Genomic DNA, 13,697 nt, shown 5'->3' on the forward strand with positions numbered 1-13,697 from the left:
GGTACTTGGGTGTTAGGTGACTGGTGTGGGTGGCATCCTGGGGACAAACTTGACCTAATTTCCGGGAAATGTGAAACTTTCTATATAGCAGTAGGTCACTGACGTCAGCTATGGTCTATATAAGTCTACTATCTATCACGATCTATCTGGAGTTTATCTGGAGAGAGTTCCGGGGGTCAACGCCCCCGCGGCCCGGTCTATGACCAGGCCTCCTTAGGTCAGTGTCCCAGGATGCGACCCACACCAGGTGGCCCGGTGGCCTGGTGGCTAAAGCTCCCGCTTCACACACACGGAGGGCCCGGGTTCGATTCCCGGCGGGTGGAAACATTTCGACACGTTTCCTTACACCTGTTGTCCTGTTCACCTAGCAGCAAATAGGTACCTGGGTGTTAGTCGACTGGTGTGGGTCGCATCCTGGGGGACAAGATTAAGGACCACAATGGAAATAAGTTAGACAGTCCTCGATGACGCACTGACTTTCTTGGGTTATCCTGGGTGGCTAACCCTCCGGGGTTAAAAATCCGAACGAAATCTTATCTTATCTTACCAGTCGACTAACACCCAGGTACCCATTTTACTGATGGGGAACATAGACAACAGGTGGAAAGAAACACGTCCAATGTTTCTACTCTGGCTGGGAATCGAACCCAGGCCCTCACCGTGTGAAGCGAGAGCGTTAACCACCAGGCCACCAGAGCCCTATATGTTGGGTTCTTCTGTACAATATTTCAGTTCCGAGCTGCCAACACATTTCTCCACCCTGCACTTGTTAAAGTTATTTGGATATTACTAAAGCACTATATATAGCATCAAGTGTAACCTGGACTCGTAGCAATGGTTTTAAGTTGGAAAAATTCAGATTCAGGAAGGATATAGGAAAGTACTGGTTTGGTAATAGAGTTGTGGATGAGTGGAACAAACTCCCAAGTACAGTTATAGAGGCCAAAACGTTGTGTAGCTTTAAAAATAGGTTAGATAAATACATGAGTGGGTGTGGGTGGGTGTGAGTTGGACCTGACTAGCTTGTGTTACTAGGTCCGATGCCGTGCTCCTTAAGTGGAAGTGACCTGACTAGGTGTGTCATTAGGCTAAACCGGAGGGTAAAAAATGGACCACAATGGAAATAAGTCACTCTGTCTGACTTTTTTGTGTTATCCCAGGTTCTCTACACATATGCTGCTATGTATGATAATTCTATGTAACTGTATTGTGTATACCTGAATAAACTTACTTACTTACTTACTTACTTACTTACTTACTTACTTACCTGCTTCACGTGGGTAAGTAGGCCTTCCGTAGCAGGTACCTAATTAAACCATACCCCCGGCCGGGATTGAACCCGCGGTCATAGAGTCTCAAAACTCCAGCCCGTCTGTAAAAACTTGCATTTGTGGTCACAGAGGTGCCTGTGTTAACCTTCCTATGGTGTAGAAATATACCTAGTTGGATGAATCTTATTGTGGCTAGCTGGTCTAGTGGCTAACGCGACGGTCTGGAGTTTTGAGACTCTATGACCGCGGGTTCAATCCCGGCCGGGGGTATGGTTTATTTGCAATCGTGTCATTACGATTTCTTGAGTCAGGTACCTAATTACTCACCAACATCACAAGATGATACAGGCCTTGTTCTCCTTAAAGGGATTCTCTGATTGGCTGATACCTGTCACCAATACATCTACGTGTTCGTGTTCTTCACAGTACTTGATTAAACTGAAAAAAAAACACAATAGCATTTAGAAATACAAAAAAATAATATGCATATGGAAAATCCTAGAGTGCTAAAGTCTGGGACTAGTCCCAAATCTGTGCACTGAAATCACTCCCTATGAGAGCAAGAGACTGGGCAGGAGATGCAACATTCCCCCAGTGATAAGCAGTGGTGCCACGAGTACACTGAGAGACAACAAAATAAGTGTCAGGGGCCCAAGACTGTTCATCTGACTCCCAGCATACATAACGGGGATTACCAATAGACCCCTGGTTGTCAAGACCCCTGGTTGTCAAGACCCCTGGTTGTCAAGACCCCTGGTTGTCAAGACCCCTGGTTGTCAAGACACCTGGTTGACTTCAAGACCCCTGGTTGTCTTCAAGACCCCTGGTTGTCTTCAAGACCCCTGGTTGTCTTCAAGACCCCTGGTTGTCTTCAAGACCCCTGGTTGTCTTCAAGACCCATGGTTGTCTTCAAGACCCCTGGTTGTCTTCAAGACCCCTGGTTGTCTTCAAGACCCCTGGTTGCCTTCAAGACACCTGGTTGTCTTCAAGACCCCTGGTTGTCTTCAAGACACCTGGTTGTCTTCAAGACCCCTGGTTATCTTCAAGACCCCTGGTTGTCTTCAAGACCCCTGGTTGTCTTCAAGACCCCTGGTTGTCTTCAAGACACCTGGTTGTCTTCAAGACCCCTGGTTGTCTACAAGACCCCTGGTTGACTTCAAGACACCTGGTTGTCTTCAAGACCCCTGGTTGTCTTCAAGATCCCTGGTTGTCTTCAAGACCCCTGGCTGTCTTCAAGACCCCTGGCTGTCTTCAAGACCCCTGGCTGTCTTCAAGACCCCTGGATGTCTTCAAGACCCCTGGATGTCTTCAAGACCCCTGGATGTCTTCAAGACCCCTGGTTGTCTTCAAGACCCCTGGTTGTCTTCAAGACCCCTGGTTGTCTTCAAGACCCCTGGTTGTCTTCAAGACCCCTGGTTGTCTTCAAGACCCATGGTTGTCTTCAAGACCCCTGGTTGTCTTCAAGACCCCTAGTTGTCTTCAAGACCCCTGGTTGTCTTCAAGACCCCTGGTTGTCTTCAAGACCCCTGGTTGTCTTCAAGACCCTTGGTTGTCTTCAAGACCCCTGGTTGTCTTCAAGACCCATGTTTGTCTTCAAGACCCCTGTTTGTCTTCAAGACCCCTGGTTGTCTTCAAGACCCCTGGTTGTCTTCAAGACCCCTGGTTGTCTTCAAGACCCCTGGTTGTCTTCAAGACCCCTGGTTGTCTTCAAGAACCCTGGTTGTCTTCAAGACCCCTGGTTGTCTTCAAGACCTCTGGTTGTCTTCAAGACCCCTGGTTGTCTTCAAGACCCCTGGTTGTCTTCAAGACCCCTAGTTGTCTTCAAGACCCCTGGTTGTCTTCAAGACCCCTGGTTGTCTTCAAGATCCCTGGTTGTCTTCAAGACCTCTGGTTGTCTTCAAGATCCCTGGTTGTCTTCAAGACCACTGGTTGTCTTCAAGACCCCTGGTTGTCTTCAAGATCCCTGGTTGTCTTCAAGACCCCTGGTTGTCTTCAAGACCCCTAGTTGTCTTCAAGACCCCTGGTTGTCTTCAAGACCCCTGGTTGTCTTCAAGTTCCCTGGTTGTCTTCAAGACCCCTGGTTGTCTTCAAGATCGCTGGTTGTCTTCAAGACCCCTGGTTGTCTTCAAGACCCCTGGTTGTCTTCAAGATCCCTGGTTGTCTTCAAGACCCCTGGTTGTCTTCAAGACCCCTGGTTGTCTTCAAGACTCCTGGTTGTCTTCAAGACCCCTGGTTGTCTTCAAGACCCCTGGTTGTCTTCAAGACCCCTGGTTGTCTTCAAGACCCCTGGTTGTCTTCAAGATCCCTGGTTGTCTTCAAGACCCCTGGTTGTCTTCAAGACCCCTGGTTGTCTTCAAGATCCCTGGTTGTCTTCAAGACCCCTGGTTGTCTTCAAGACCCCTGGTTGTCTTCAAGATCCCTGGTTGTCTTCAAGACCCCTGGTTGTCTTCAAGACCCCTGGTTGTCTTCAAGATCCCTGGTTGTCTTCAAGACCCCTGGTTGTCTTCAAGACCCCTGGTTGTCTTCAAGACCCCTAGTTGTCTTCAAGACCCCTGGTTGTCTTCAAGACCCCTGGTTGTCTTCAAGTTCCCTGGTTGTCTTCAAGACCCCTGGTTGTCTTCAAGACCCCTGGTTGTCTTCAAGACCCCTAGTTGTCTTCAAGACCCCTGGTTGTCTTCAAGACCCCTGGTTGTCTTCAAGTTCCCTGGTTGTCTTCAAGACCCCTGGTTGTCTTCAAGACCCCTGGTTGTCTTCAAGACTCCTGGTTGTCTTCAAGACCCCTGGTTGTCTTCAAGACCCCTGGTTGTCTTCAAGATCCCTGGTTGTCTTCAAGACCCCTGGTTGTCTTCAAGACCCCTGGTTGTCTTCAAGATCCCTGGTTGTCTTCAAGACCCCTGGTTGTCTTCAAGACCCCTGGTTGTCTTCAAGATCCCTGGTTGTCTTCAAGATCCCTGGTTGTCTCCAAGACCCCTGGTTGTCTTCAAGACCCCTAGTTGTCTTCAAGATCCCTGGTTGTCTTCAAGACCCCTGGTTGTCTTCAAGTTCCCTGGTTGTCTTCAAGACCCCTGGTTGTCTTCAAGACCCCTGGTTGTTTTCAAGACCCCTGGTTGTCTTCAAGACCCCTGGTTGTCTTCAAGACCCCTGGTTGTCTTCAAGACCCCTGGTTGTCTTCAAGATCCCTGGTTGTCTTCAAGACCCCTGGTTGTCTTCAAGACCCCTGGTTGTCTTCAAGATCCCTGGTTGTCTTCAAGACCCCTGGTTGTCTTCAAGACCCCTGGTTGTCTTCAAGATCCCTGGTTGTCTTCAAGACCCCTGGTTGTCTTCAAGACCCCTGGTTGTCTTCAAGATCCCTGGTTGTCTTCAAGACCCCTGGTTGTCTTCAAGACCCCTGGTTGTCTTCAAGACCCCTAGTTGTCTTCAAGACCCCTGGTTGTCTTCAAGACCCCTGGTTGTCTTCAAGTTCCCTGGTTGTCTTCAAGACCCCTGGTTGTCTTCAAGACCCCTGGTTGTCTTCAAGACCCCTAGTTGTCTTCAAGACCCCTGGTTGTCTTCAAGACCCCTGGTTGTCTTCAAGTTCCCTGGTTGTCTTCAAGACCCCTGGTTGTCTTCAAGACCCCTGGTTGTCTTCAAGACTCCTGGTTGTCTTCAAGACCCCTGGTTGTCTTCAAGACCCCTGGTTGTCTTCAAGATCCCTGGTTGTCTTCAAGACCCCTGGTTGTCTTCAAGACCCCTGGTTGTCTTCAAGACCCCTAGTTGTCTTCAAGACCCCTGGTTGTCTTCAAGACCCCTGGTTGTCTTCAAGTTCCCTGGTTGTCTTCAAGACCCCTGGTTGTCTTCAAGACCCCTGGTTGTCTTCAAGATCCCTGGTTGTCTTCAAGACCCCTGGTTGTCTTCAAGACCCCTGGTTGTCTTCAAGACCCCTGGTTGTCTTCAAGATCCCTGGTTGTCTTCAAGACCCCTGGTTGTCTTCAAGACCCCTGGTTGTCTTCAAGATCCCTGGTTGTCTTCAAGATCCCTGGTTGTCTCCAAGACCCCTGGTTGTCTTCAAGACCCCTAGTTGTCTTCAAGACCCCTGGTTGTCTTCAAGACCCCTGGTTGTCTTCAAGTTCCCTGGTTGTCTTCAAGACCCCTGGTTGTCTTCAAGACCCCTGGTTGTTTTCAAGACCCCTGGTTGTCTTCAAGACCCCTGGTTGTCTTCAAGACCCCTGGTTGTCTTCAAGACCCCTGGTTGTCTTCAAGACCCCTGGTTGTCTTCAAGACCCCTGGCTGTCTTCAAGACCCCTGGTTGTCTTCAAGACCCCTGGTTGTCTTCAAGACCCCTGGTTGTCTTCAAGACCCCTGGTTGTTTTCAAGACCCCTGGTTGTCTTCAAGACCCCTGGTTGTCTTCAAGACCCCTGGTTGTCTTCAAGACCCCTGGTTGTCTTCAAGACCCCTGGTTGTCTTCAAGACCCCTGGTTGTCTTCAAGACCCCTGGTTGTCTTCAAGATCCCTGGTTGTCTTCAAGACCCCTGGTTGTCTTCAAGACCCCTGGTTGTCTTCAAGACCCCTGGTTGTCTTCAAGATCCCTGGTTGTCTTCAAGACACCTGGTTGTCTTCAAGACCCCTGGTTGTCTTCAAGACCCCTGGTTGTCTTCAAGATCCCTGGTTGTCTTCAAGACCCCTGGTTGTCTTCAAGACCCCTGGTTGTCTTCAAGATCCCTGGTTGTCTTCAAGACCCCTCCTTGTCTTCAAGATCCCTGGTTGTCTTCAAGACCCCTAGTTGTCTTCACGACCCCTGGTTGTCTTCAAGACCCCTGGTTGTCTTCAAGATCCCTGGTTGTCTTCAAGACCCCTGGTTGTCTTCAAGACCCCTGGTTGTCCTCAAGACCCCTGGTTGTCTTCAAGACCCCTGGTTGTCTTCAAGACCCCTGGTTGTCTTCAAGACCCCTGGCTGTCTTCAAGACCCCTGGTTGTCTTCAAGATCCCTGGTTGTCTTCAAGACCCCTGGTTGTCTTCAAGACCCCTGGTTGTTTTCAAGATCCCTGGTTGTCTTCAAGACCCCTGGTTGTCTTCAAGACCCCTGGTTGTTTTCAAGATCCCTGGTTGTCTTCAAGACCCCTGGTTGTCTTCAAGACCCCTGGTTGTCTTCAAGACCCCTGGTTGTCTTCAAGACCCCTGGTTGTCTTCAAGACCCCTGGTTGTCTTCAAGACCCCTGGTTGTCTTCAAGACCCCTGGTTGTCTTCAAGATCCCTGGTTGTCTTCAAGACCCCTGGTTGTCTTCAAGACCCCTGGTTGTCTTCAAGACCCATGGTTGTCTTCAAGATCCCTGGTTGTCTTCAAGACCCCTGGTTGTCTTCAAGACCCCTGGTTGTCTTCAAGATCCCTGGTTGTCTTCAAGACCCCTGGTTGTCTTCAAGACCCCTGGTTGTCTTCAAGACCCCTAGTTGTCTTCAAGACCCCTGGTTGTCTTCAAGACCCCTGGTTGTCTTAAAGTTCCCTGGTTGTCTTCAAGACCCCTGGTTGTCTTCAAGACCCCTGGTTGTCTTCAAGACCCCTGGTTGTCTTCAAGACCCCTGGTTGTCTTCAAGACCCCTGGTTGTCTTCAAGACCCTTGGTTGTCTTCAAGACCCCTGGCAGTCTTCAAAACCCCTGGTTGTCTTCAATACCCCTGGTTGTCTTCAAGACCCCTGGTTGTCTTCAAGACCCCTGGTTGTCTTCAAGACCCCTGGTTGTCTTCAAGACCCCTGGTTGTCTTCAAGACCCCTGGTTGTCTTCAAGACCCCTGGTTGTCTTCAAGACCCCTGGTTGTCTTCAAGACCCCTGGTTGTCTTCAAGACCCCTGGTTGTCTTCAAGACCCCTGGCAGTCTTCAAGACCCCTGGTTGTCTTCAAGACCCCTGGTTGTCTTCAAGACCCCTGGTTGTCTTCAAGACCCCTGGTTGTCTTCAAGACCCCTGGTTGTCTTCAAGACCCCTGGTTGTCTTCAAGACCCCTAGTTGCCTTCAAGACCCCTGGTTGTCTTCAAGAGGGAGCTGAACAGACACAAAGTCAGTACCTGACCAGCCAGGCTGTGGTTCCTACGTTGGTTTACGTGCGTCCAGCAGTAACAGCCTGGTTGATCAGTCCCTGATCCACCACCAGGCCTGGTCATGGACCGTGTTACGGGGGCGCTGACCCCCAGAACACCATCCAGGTATACTTCCGAGTATACCTCAGGTATAAACAGTATAACTTAATTGTTCACACACACACAACACACACACACACACACACACACACACACACACACACACACACACACACACACACACACACACACACACACACACACACAACACACACACACACACACACACACACACACACACACACACGGTACTGGCGCCACTCCTCGACTCAGACATAAATATTAACCTTGATCAATATTGCTGTTGCAGACAGGTAAACTGCCATATACTCTCTATATGACACCACTATACACCACTGTACGACACCACTATAAACCACTGTACGACACCACTATACACCACTGTACAACACAACTATACACCACTGTACAACACCACTATACACCACTGTACAACACCACTATACACCACTGTACAACACCACTATACACCACTGTACGACACCACTATACACCACTGTACGACACCACTATACACCACTGTACAACACCACTATACACCACTGTACGACACCACTATACACCACTGTACGACACCACTATACACCACTGTACAACACCACTATACACCACTGTACAACACCACTATACACCACTGTACAACACCACTATACACCACTGTACAACACCACTATACACCACTGTACAACACCACTATACACCACTGTACAACACCACTATACACCACTGTACAACACCACTATACACCACTGTACAACACCACTATACACCACTGTACAACACCACTATACACCACTGTACAACACCACTATACACCACTGTACGACACCACTGTACGACACCACTATACACCACTGTACAACACCACTATACACCACTGTACAACACCACTATACACCACTGTACAACACCACTATACACCACTGTACAACACCACTATACACCACTGTACAACACCACTATACACCACTGTACAACACCACTATACACCACTGTACGACACCACTATACACCACTGTACAACACCACTATACACCACTGTACGACACCACTATACACCACTGTACAACACCACTATACACCACTGTACGACACCACTATACACCACTGTACAACACCACTATACACCCATGGTGTGGGTGGTAGTTGAACCATACCCATGGTGTGGGTGGTAGTTGAACCATACCCATGGTGTGGGTGGTAGTTGAACCATACCCATGGTGTGGGTGGTAGTTGAACCATACCCATGGTGTGGGTGGTAGTTGAACCATACCCATGGTGTGGGTGGTAGTTGAACCATACAAATGGTGTAGGTGGTAGTTGAACCATACCCATGGTGTGGGAGGTAGTTGAACCATACCCATGGTGTGGGTGGTAGTTGAACCTTACCCACCATACCCATGGTGTGGGTGGGAGTCACACCGTACCCATGGTGTGGGTGGGAGTCACACCATACCCATGGTGTGGGTGGGAGTCACACCATACCCATGGTGTGGGTGGTAGTCACACCATACCCATGGTGTAGGTGGGAGTCACACCATACCCATGGTGTGGGTGGGAGTCACACCATACCCATGGTGTGGGTGGGAGTCACACCATACCCATGGTGTGGGTGGTAGTCACACCATACCCATGGTGTGGGTGGGAGTCACACCATACCCATGGTGTGGGTGGGAGTCACACCATACCCATGGTGTGGGTGGGAGTCACACCATACCCATGGTGTGGGTGGGTGTCAAACCATACCCATGGTGTGGGTGGGAGTCACACCATACCCATGGTGTGGGTGGGAGTCACACCATACCCATGGTGTGGGTGGTAGTCACACCATACCCATGGTGTGGGTGGTAGTCACACCATACCCATGGTGTGGGTGGTAGTCACACCATACCCATGGTGTGGGTGGTAGTCACACCATACCCATGGTGTGGGTGGGAGTCAAACCATACCCATGGTGTGGGTGGGAGTCACACCATACCCATGGTGTGGGTGGGAGTCAAACCATACCCATGGTGTGGGTGGGAGTCACACCATACCCATGGTGTGGGTGGGAGTCACACCATACCCATGGTGTGGTTGGTAGTCACACCATACCCATAGTGTGGTTGGTAGTCACACCATACCCATGATGTGGGTGGTAGTCAAACCATACCCATGGTGTGGGTGGTAGTCACACCATACCCATGGTGTGGGTGGGAGTCACACCATACCCATGGTGTGCGTGGGAGTCACACCATACCCATGGTGTGGGTGGGAGTCACACCGTACCCATGGTGTGGGTGGGAGTCACACCATACCCATGGTGTGGGTGGTAGTCACACCATACCCATGGTGTGGGTGGGAGTCACACCATACCCATGGTGTGGGTGGGAGTCACACCGTACCCATGGTGTGGGTGGGAGTCACACCATACCCATGGTGTGGGTGGGAGTCACACCATACCCATGGTGTGGGTGGTAGTCACACCATACCCATGGTGTGGGTGGGAGTCAAACCATACCCATGGTGTGGGTGGGAGTCACACCATACCCATGGTGTGGGTGGGAGTCACACCATACCCATGGTGTGGGTGGTAGTCACACCATACCCATGGTGTGGGTGGGAGTCACACCATACCCTTGGTGTGGGTGGGAGTCACACCATACCCATGGTGTGGGTGGGAGTCACACCATACCCATGGTGTGGGTGGGAGTCACACCATACCCATGGTGTGGGTGGTAGTCACACCATACCCATGGTGTGGGTGGGAGTCACACCATACCCATGGTGTGGGTGGGAGTCACACCGTACCCATGGTGTGGGTGGGAGTCACACCATACCCATGGTGTGGGTGGGAGTCACACCATACCCATGGTGTGGGTGGGAGTCACACCATACCCATGGTGTGGGTGGGAGTCACACCGTACCCATGGTGTGGGTGGGAGTCACACCATACCCATGGTGTGGGTGGGAGTCACACCATACCCATGGTGTGGGTGGGAGTCACACCGTACCCATGGTGTGGGTGGGAGTCACACCATACCCATGGTGTGGGTGGGAGTCACACCATACCCATGGTGTGGGTGGTAGTCACACCTAACCCATGGTGTGGGTGGTAGTCACACCATACCCATGGTGTGGGTGGGAGTCACACCATACCCATGGTGTGGGTGGTAGTCACACCATACCCATGGTGTAGGTGGGAGTCACACCATACCCATGGTGTGGGTGGTAGTCACACCATACCCATGGTGTGGGCGGTAGTCACACCATACCCATGGTGTGGGCGGTAGTCACACCATACCAATGGTGTGGGCGGTAGTCACACCATACCCATGGTGTGGGCGGTAGTCACACCATACCCATGGTGTGGTCGGTAGTCACACCATACCCATGGTGTGGGTGGTAGTCACACCATACCCATGGTGTGGGTGGGAGTCACACCATACCCATGGTGTGAGTGGTAGACCCACCATACCCATGGTGTGGGTGGTAGTCACTCCATACCCATGGTGTGAGTGGTAGTCACACCATACCGATGGTGTGAGTGGTAGACACACCATACCCATTTTGTGGGTGGTAGTCCCTCCATACCCATGGTTTGAGTGCTAGTCACACCATACCCATGGTGTGAGTGGTAGACACACCATACCCATGGTGTGAGTGGTAGACACACCATACCCATGTTGTGAGTGGTAGTTGAACCATACCCATGGTGTGGGTGGTAGTTGAACCATACCCATGGTGTGGGTGGTAGTCAAAAGATTACAGAGGTACATGTTAGGTTCAGGAACTGTACCTCAACATTACAGAGGCACATAATGGGTCCAGAGACTGTACCTCAACATTACAGAGGTACATAATGGGTCTAGGGACTGTACCTCAACATTACAGAGGTACATAATGGGTCCAGGGACTGTACCTCAACATTACAGAGGTACATAATGGGTCCAGAGACTGTACCTCAACATTACAGAGGTACATAATGGATCCAGAGACTGTACCTCAACATTACAGAGGTACATAATGGGTCCAGGGACTGTACCTCAACATTAGAGAGGTACATAATGGGTCCAGGGACTGTACCTCAACATTACAGAGGTACATTATGGGTCCAGGGACTGTACCTCAACATTAGAGAGGTACATAGTGGATCCAGGGACTGTACCTCAACATTACAAAGGTACATAGTGGGTCCAGGGACTGTACCTCAACATTACAGAGGTACATAATGGGTCCAGGGACTGTACCTCAACATTACAGAGGTACATAATGGGTCCAGGGACTGTACCTCAACATTACAGAGGTACATAATGGGTCCAGGGACTGTACCTCAACATTACAGAGGTACATAATGGGTCCAGGGACTGTCCCTCAACATTACAGAGGTACATAATGGGTCCAGGGACTGTACCTCAACATTACAGAGGTACATAATGGGTCCAGGGACTGTACCTCAACATTACAGAGGTACATAATGGGTCCAGGGACTGTACCTCAACATTACAGAGGTACATAATGGGTCCAGGGACTGTACCTCAACATTACAGAGGTACATAATGGGTCCAGGGACTGTACCTCAACATTACAGAGGTACATAATGGGTCCAGGGACTGTACCTCAACATTACAGAGGTACATAATGGGTCAGGGACTGTACCTCAACATTACAGAGGTACATAATGGGTCCAGGGACTGTACCTCAACATTACAGAGGTACATAATGGGTCCAGGGACTGTACCTCAACATTACAGAGGTACATAATGGGTCCAGGGACTGTACCTCAACATTACAGAGGTACATAATGGGTCCAGGGACTGTACCTCAACATTACAGAGGTACATAATGGGTCCAGGGACTGTACCTCAACATTACAGAGGTACATAATGGGTCCGGGGACGGTGCCTCCAACATTACAGAGGTACATAATGGGTCCAGGGACTGTACCTCAACATTACAGAGGTACATAATGGGTCCAGGGACTGTACCTCAACATTACAGAGGTACATAATGGGTCCAGGGACTGTACCTCAACATTACAGAGGTACATAATGGGTCCAGGGACTGTACCTCAACCAAACACAGACAAACACAAACAGCAACTTAAAAGAACTCTGGCAGCACTAGACAGGAGGTTCTATGTCGCAGTGGTACTTAATGAAGGTACATAGTGACCCACAGCTACATCCTGCGGTAATTGTACTCATACCTTCTACACTGCTGACACCACAGCTAGTGTCAGCAGCGGTGTCAGCAGTAACAACAACAGCTTTCGTACTGTTAGCGTTCCTTATCTCACTACTTACTGCCAGGTGAACACTGACAGCAGGTGTAAGGTAACTAACACCCAGGTACCTACTTACTGTAGTGAACTTTTGACCGGCAGGTGTCAAAGGTGACTAACACTTGGGTACCTACTTGCTGCCAGATGAACACTGACAGCAGGTGTAAGGTGACTAACACCCAGGTGCCTACTTACTGCTAGGTGAACACTGACAGCAGGTGGTATTTAACACCACGTACCTACTGCCAAGATGAACACTGACGACAGCAGGTGTAAAGTGACCTAACGCCCAGGTACCTGCCTGCTAGGTGAACACTGACAGCGGGTGTAGGAGTGACTAACGCGGAATTTCTGCTGCTGGGTGAACACTGACGGCAGGTGTGGTGATAACTTGCAGGTACCTACTTCCTGCCAGGTGAACGCGACGCTTAGGTGCCTTAGGAAAACGTCCTGATTTCACTTTGGCGCGGGGATCGAACCCCGACATGAATGTGTGAGCTAAGTGCGCTACCAACCCAGCCACGGGACCATAGGTGGGTGGGTGGGTGACACGTTCTGGGTGGGTGGGTGGACGGCACGTTCTGGGTGGGTGGAGTAGGCGACACGTTCTGGGTGGGTGGGTGGGTGGGCACGTTCTTCGGCACGTCCTGGGTGGGTGGGAGGGCAGCACGTTCTGGGTGTTGGCGTTGGGCGGGTGGGTGGGCGGCGCACGTTCTGAACGGGTGGGTGGGCGGGCGGCACGTTCTTCGGCACGTCCTGGGTGGGTGGGAGGGCAGCACGTTCTGGGTGGGTGGGCGGCACGTTCTGGGTGGGTGGGTGGGCGGCACGTTCTGGGTGGGTGGGTGGCACGTTCTGGGTGAATTGGGCACGTTCTGGGTGGGTGGGTGGGCGGCACGTTCGGGAACGGGTGGAGTGTTTACGTTCTGGGTGGGTGGGTGGGCGGCACGTTCTGGGTGGGTGGGTGGGCGGCACGTTCTGGGTGGGTGGGTGGGCGGCACGTTCTGGGTCTGCGTAAGCAAACATATTAAAAATACC

At 50.9% G+C, this 13,697-nt stretch overlaps 1 long non-coding RNA gene across 1 annotated transcript in view; it reads right to left on the reverse strand.

Annotated features, from left to right (window-relative positions):
* Positions 1 to 13,697, reverse strand: part of LOC128704678 (uncharacterized) — a 40,779-nt gene that overhangs the window by 3,286 nt on the left and 23,796 nt on the right. Inside the window, exon 2 of the long non-coding RNA XR_011390985.1 lies at positions 1,599 to 1,709. This is a non-coding gene — a long non-coding RNA (uncharacterized lncRNA). The remainder of the gene's footprint in view (positions 1 to 1,598; positions 1,710 to 13,697) is intronic.

The sequence above is a fragment of the Cherax quadricarinatus genome, chromosome 100 (assembly GCF_038502225.1).
Source record: "Cherax quadricarinatus isolate ZL_2023a chromosome 100, ASM3850222v1, whole genome shotgun sequence".
Lineage (NCBI taxonomy): Eukaryota > Metazoa > Arthropoda > Malacostraca > Decapoda > Parastacidae > Cherax > Cherax quadricarinatus.